This window comes from Rhinolophus sinicus, linkage group LG07, assembly GCF_036562045.2.
Source record: "Rhinolophus sinicus isolate RSC01 linkage group LG07, ASM3656204v1, whole genome shotgun sequence".
Classification (NCBI taxonomy): Eukaryota; Metazoa; Chordata; class Mammalia; order Chiroptera; family Rhinolophidae; genus Rhinolophus; species Rhinolophus sinicus.
The window spans coordinates 67,679,931-67,686,378 of NC_133757.1; the positions used below are offsets into that span (position 1 = coordinate 67,679,931).

At 41.3% G+C, this 6,448-nt stretch overlaps 1 pseudogene; it reads left to right on the forward strand.

The window, feature by feature from the left end:
- Nucleotides 1-375: 375 nt before the first annotated feature.
- Nucleotides 376-880, forward strand: LOC109437061 (large ribosomal subunit protein eL43; annotated as a pseudogene).
- Nucleotides 881-6,448: the final 5,568 nt, after the last annotated feature.

Sequence of the window (6,448 nt, forward strand, 5' to 3'; positions counted from 1 at the left end):
TCAGAAATAAAGAATACAATAATGGAAATGAAGAATACATTACAGGGAATCAACAGTAGATTAGATGAAGCAAAGGATCGAACCAGTGATGTAGAAAATAAGATAGTAGGAAACACCCAATCAGAACAGCAAAAAGAAAAAAGAATCCAAACAATTGGGGAGAGTTTAAGGGGCCTCTGGGAAAATATCAAGCATACCAAGATTCACATTATAGGGGTACCAGAAGGAGAAGAGAGAGAACAAGGAATTAAAAACCTATTTGAAGAAATAATGACAGGAAACTCCCCTAACATGGTGAAGGAAATACATATACAAGCACAGGAAGCACAGAGAGCCCCAAACAGGATGAACCCAAAGAGTTTTCTGGGTTCCGGCCTGGTTTGCAGTGACATGGCTAAATACACGAAGAAGGTCGGAATCATTGGTAAATACGGGATTTGTTATGGTGCCTCCTTCAGGAAAATGAAGAAAGTTGAAATCAGCCAGCATACCAAGTACACTTGCTCCTTCTGTGGCAAAACCAAGATGAAGACAAGCTGTAGGGATCCGGCGCTGTGGTTCTTGCGTGAAAACAGTAGCTGGTGATGCCTGGAGCTACAACACCACTTTTGCCATCACAGTAAAATCTGCCATCAGAAGACTGAAGTAATTGAATGACCAGTAGATGCTCCACAATTGAAACATTGCTAGCCTACAATAAATGGATTAATTTATGTAACAAAATTACTTTAGTTTGTTAATTTTATTAATTAGATGTTCTGGTTTGCATTGCATTGATTTTGCTTTCTCAAAAATGACTTGGAAATTAAAATCCTTCTAATTTTTCAGTAGCCAAGTGATATATGACATAAGAGTATAAGCTTTACAGATTAGGTATGTGTCTTAGCTTTTTTATAAGTTTGGGGTTTTTTGGCCAGTTCAACTTTTTTGAGATACATTGGTTCAAATTGTGCAAACTCATTTGTAAATCACAGTTAATATTTTTTAATGTTTCTAAAGATAGGATGGCATATGCTTCCTCTTAACTTTTCGTGTTTTCTTTGACCATTGTATCAGCATTTTCAGAAATCAGTGTGAAACAATTAGAATTTCAGAACAAATTTTGCAAATATCTACACTCTTCATTTTTCGGTTTGTGCACAAGGATTCGCAGGATTGAATTATTCAAGTTGCTATAGACGGTCACACTAATAAAAGGAGTTCCTTTGAGATAAAATTAAAAAATGAATCCAAAGAGGCCAACATCAAGATACATCATAACTAAAATGCTAAAGGTTAAAGACAAAGAGAGAATCTTAAAAGCAGCAAGAAAAAAGCAGTTACTTACTTACAAGGGAGCCCCCATAAGACTGTCAGCTGATTTCTCAACAGAACCTTTGCAGGCCAGAAGGGGTTGGCATGAAATATTCAAAGTGATGAAAAGTAAGGACCTACAACCGAGATCACTTTACCCAGTAAAGCTATCATTTAGACTTGAAGGACAGATAAAGAGCTTCTCAGCCAAGAAAAAACTAAAGGAGTTCATCACCACCCAACCAGTATTACAAGGACTCTTAGAGGGACTTAAGACCAAAAAAAAAAAAAAAAAAAAAAAAAATCAAAAATATGCATAATAAAATGGCAATAACTACATACCTCTGAATAATTACTTTCAATGCAAGTGGATTAAATGCTCCAATCAAAAGATGGGGGGGCTGAATGGATAAGAAAACAAGACCCTTACATATGCTGCCTACAAGAGATGTACTTCAGATTGAAAGACACACAAGACTGAAAGTAAAGGGATGGAAAACGGTATTTCATGAAAATGGAAACAAACAAACAAAAGCTGGAGTAGCAATATTTATACCAGACAAAATAGCCTTTAAAGCAAAGACTGAAACAAGAAACAAAGAAGGACCTAGTAATCCCACTTCTGGGTAGTATCCAAACAAACCCAAAATGCTACTTCGAGAGCATCCATATGCTCATTGCAGCATTATTTACAAAGGCCAAGATGTGGAGGCAACCTGGGTGTCCCTGTATGGGTAAAGAAGAGGTGGTACATATATAACATGGAATATTACTAAGCCATAAAAAAGAAGGAAATCTTGCCATCTGCAACATGGATGGACCTAGAGGGTACTGCGCTTAGTAAGTCAGACAGTGAAAGACAAATGTCATATGATTTCATTTATAAGTGGAATCTAAAGAACAAAGTAAACAAATGAAACAGAAACTCACAGATACAGGGAACATTTTGGTGGTTGCCGAGTGTGAGGGGGATTGGGGTGGGTTAAAAGGGGAAGGGATTAAGAAGTACAAATTGGTTGTTACACAGCAGTCATGGGGATGTAGGGTATAGCATAAGGAATATAGTCAATAATATTGCAATAACTATATATGGTGTTAGATGGGTACTAGATCAATCAGGGTGATAGACGGGAGGGGACTGGGGACAGGGTGAAAAGGTGAAGGGATTAAGAAATACAAATTGGTAGTTATAAAATAGTCATGGGGATGTAAAGTATAGGGAATATAACCAATATTATAATCAATAATATGGCACAATAATAATGCCAGGTGGTACTAGTCAGGGGGATCACTTCCTAAATTATAATAATGTCTAACCACTGTGCTATACACTTGAAATGAATATAAAATAATATTGAATGTCAACTCTAATTGAAAATTGTAAAAGGGGGAAGATGGATAATATTGTGATAGTGTGGTACAGTGTCAGATGGTTGCTGGACTTGTCACAGTGATCACTTCTTTAGCACAGGGAATAAAATCAACAATGTAATAATTCCATATAGAGCTAGATGAGTGCTGTTGAATAACTATGATGTACACCTGAAACTAACATAATATTGTATGTTATCTATATTTCAATAAAAATCTTTTTAAAAAAAGAAGTGAGGAAGGGAGAGGAGAGAGGGAGGGGGGATTGACTAGGAGCAGGATCTCAGCCTTATCAGAAAGTGAAGACATGGGATGAAAAGAGTGAATTGTGAACCTAGTCTGACAAATATGGACATTTGACAGAGAATGAGGGAGGTGGCCAGATGGTCATGGGAAGAGATGGAAAATGTAGGGTCAGGGGTGTTGAGCGGCTGCCAGGCCATGGTTACTGATTATGTGCATGGCCTATGACTTTGGGATCCCTTGGGGTAGCCTTGGCTGAATATTCACTGTTTTCCAAGATCTTCTATATATGCTCTTAATTCCCCCAAAGTCTGAAGTTCCCACACCAGGCCAGCCCTCTAAACCTGAGAGTGACCCCAGCCTTGGACAGTACACCTTATGCCACAGCACTGCTGACAGACTCTACCCCAACTGTTTGAACAGGTCTATTTACCATAGCTGTGCAGTGGTTTTCGCTGTTCCAGCAAAGCTGCCAGAGGAACTTGGTGTTCAGCTCTTCCTGAAAGTGCTGCACCTGGAATGAAATCCCCAAGCCTCCTTCAGCCTCAGCCCCCAGGCAAGAGCCTGGGATCCTACCACAGATGGCCTCCCCAGCTCTCCCTGGAGGCAGCACTCTGTCTCCTGCAGGCTTCTGGGTGGCCTTTCATACCCAAGCTTTAGACTCTCAGGCTTGGGTTATTTTTGGTCTGGTCCTACTGGGCTGCCTTTCACATGAAAAATTAATCTTTAGTTTGCACCCCACTGACCCCAGGTATGGTAACTTACAGAGGCTCTCTAAGCACACTGATAGTTCAAAATCTGCCCTGGAAAATGTAGGGAGTTAAGAGGGGAGGGTGGCTTAAGGCATGCGTAAGTAAGAGCAAGGTGAGAAGGCAGTTACTTCAGAGTGTACCAAGCCCTGCACCAGGTTTCACCTACAAACTCTATATTCTGGTGGGAAGCTACGGGGCACAGATGACTGCACCTGGCCCAGGGCCCTAAGTCTGACACATTCTTCATTGGCTGAGAAGCCTTTAGAGAGAGAAATTTTCCTGATGACTCCACTCTGGTGTTACTCCCAAGACACACACTACATGGCAGCAGAGAATAAGATTTCTGGTGAACTCCACTCTGGTATTACACTGAAGATGCACACTAGATTGCAGAAGAGAAGAATGATTGCTAGTGACCAGCTCTCAGGTGTTATTCCAAAGTGCACACTAGATTGCAGCAGAGAATAGCTTGTCCTGGTAACCTGGACTCTGGTGTTATACTCAAGATGCACACTAGATAGCAGCAGAGAATAACTTTTCTTGCAGACTACCACTCTGGTGTTATTTCCAAGATGCATGTTAGATGACAGCTGAGAAGAGCATTTCCTGATGACCTGCACTCAGGTATTATTCCCAAATTGCACACAAGACCGAAGAAGAGAATAACATTTCCTGGTGATCTCCATTCTGTTATTACTCCAAAATGCACAAAAGATAGCAGGAGAATAGCTTTTCCTGGTGATTCCACTCTGGAGTTATTCCCAAGAAACACACTAGATGGCAACAGAGAGTAGGTTTTAATTGGTGACCACAACTCCAGTCCAATGTTATTCTGAAGACACACACTAGGTGGCAGCAAAGCAGTGTTTCCTAGTGTCCTGTGCTCAGGTGGTTATCCAAAGATGCACACTTTAGGAGAGCAAAGAATAATTTTTCTGCTGACCACCATTCTGGTGTTACACCCCATGTACACACTAGATGGCAGGACGAATTAGCTTTTCTAACTGAGTCCACCCTGGGATTGTTCCCAAGATGCACACGAGATGGCAGCAAAGAATAGCTTTTCCAGGTGGACCTGCACACAGGTATTAGTATCAACTGGAACACAAGATGGCAGGAGAAAGAGTGCTTCCTGGTAAACTTTTCTCAGCTGATATTCCTAAGAAACATACCAGATAACAGCAGAAAAAAGCTTTTCCAAGTAATCTCAACTCCAGTGTTATTCCCAAGATGCTCACTACATGGGAGGAGAGAAATCCATTTCCTGGTGGCTTCCCTCACATGTTATTCCCAAGATACAAACTATATGGCAAGAGAGATTGCTTTTCCTGGTAACGTGCACTCAGGTATTTTTCCTAAGATGCACACTAGATGACAGCAGAGTAAAAATCTTCTTTGTGACCTCCACTCCATTGTTGTTCCTAAAATGCACAAGATAGCAGCACAAAATAGCATTTCCTGCTGACCTCCACTGAGGTGTTATTCTCAAGACACACACTAGATGGCAGCAGAGAAGAGTGTTTACTCTGACCAGCACTCAGGTGTTGTTCCCAAGACGCGTATTAGATGGCAGCAAGGTGTGTTTCCTGGTGACCTCCACTCAGATGTTATTCCCAAGATACCCACTAGATGACAGAGAATAACCTTTCCTGGTGACCTCCACTCTAGTGTTATGCCAAAGAACACAAGATAGCAACAGAGAATACCTTTTCTTGGTGAACTCCTCTCTCCTGTTATTCCTGAGATGCGCACGACATGGCAACAAAAGAATGTTTCCTTGTGAGTTGCCCTCGGGGGTTATTCCAAAAAGGCACACTGAATGACAGCAGAGAATATTTTGCTGGTAACCTCCACTGTTTTCCCAAGACGCACACTAGATTGTAGCAGTGTTTCCTGGTGACATCCATTCTGATGTTATTCCTAAAATGCACAAGAGATGGCATCAGAGACTAGCTTTTCCTTCTGACCTCCACTCAGGTGTTATTCTCATTATGTATACTAGGTGTTAGCAGAAAAGAGTGTTTACTGGTGACCTGCCCTCGGGGATTATTCCCAAGATGCTCACTACATGGAGCATAAAGGTGCATTTCCTGGTGACCTCCCTCACGTGTTATGCTCAAGATATACCCTAGATGGTAGCAGAGATGCTTTTCTTGGTGACGTGCACTCAGATGATTTTCCCCCGATGCACACCAGATGACAGCAAAGAATAGCTTTGTTTTGAGACCTCCACTGTGGTGGCATTCCCAAGATGTACAAGGTAGTAGCAGAAACTAGATGATCCTGCTGACCTCCACTCAGGTGTTTTTCTCAAGATTCACATTCAATGGCAGTAAAGAAAAGTGTTTCCTGGTGCTCTCCACTCTGGTGTTATTTCCAAGACTCATACTAGATGACTGCAGAGAATACCTTTTTCTGGTGACCTCCACTCTGTTGTTATTATGATGGCCACTAGATACCATCAGAGAGTAACTTTTCCTGGTAACTTCCACCCTGGTGTAATTCCCAAAATGCACACTAGATGGCAGCAGCAAATGTTTTTTGGTGACTAAATCTGATGTTATCCCAAGATGCACACTAGACAGCAGCAGAGAATAGCTTTTCCTGGTTATCTCAATTCTGGTATTATTCCCAAGAAATACATTAGATTGCAGCAGAGAGGAAGTTTTCTTGACTTCCACTCAGGTGTTATTCTCAAGATGCTCACTAGATGGCAGCAGAGAAGAGGGTTTCCTGGAGACTTCCACTCAGGTGTTATTTCCATGATGCATACACTAGGTAACAGAGAA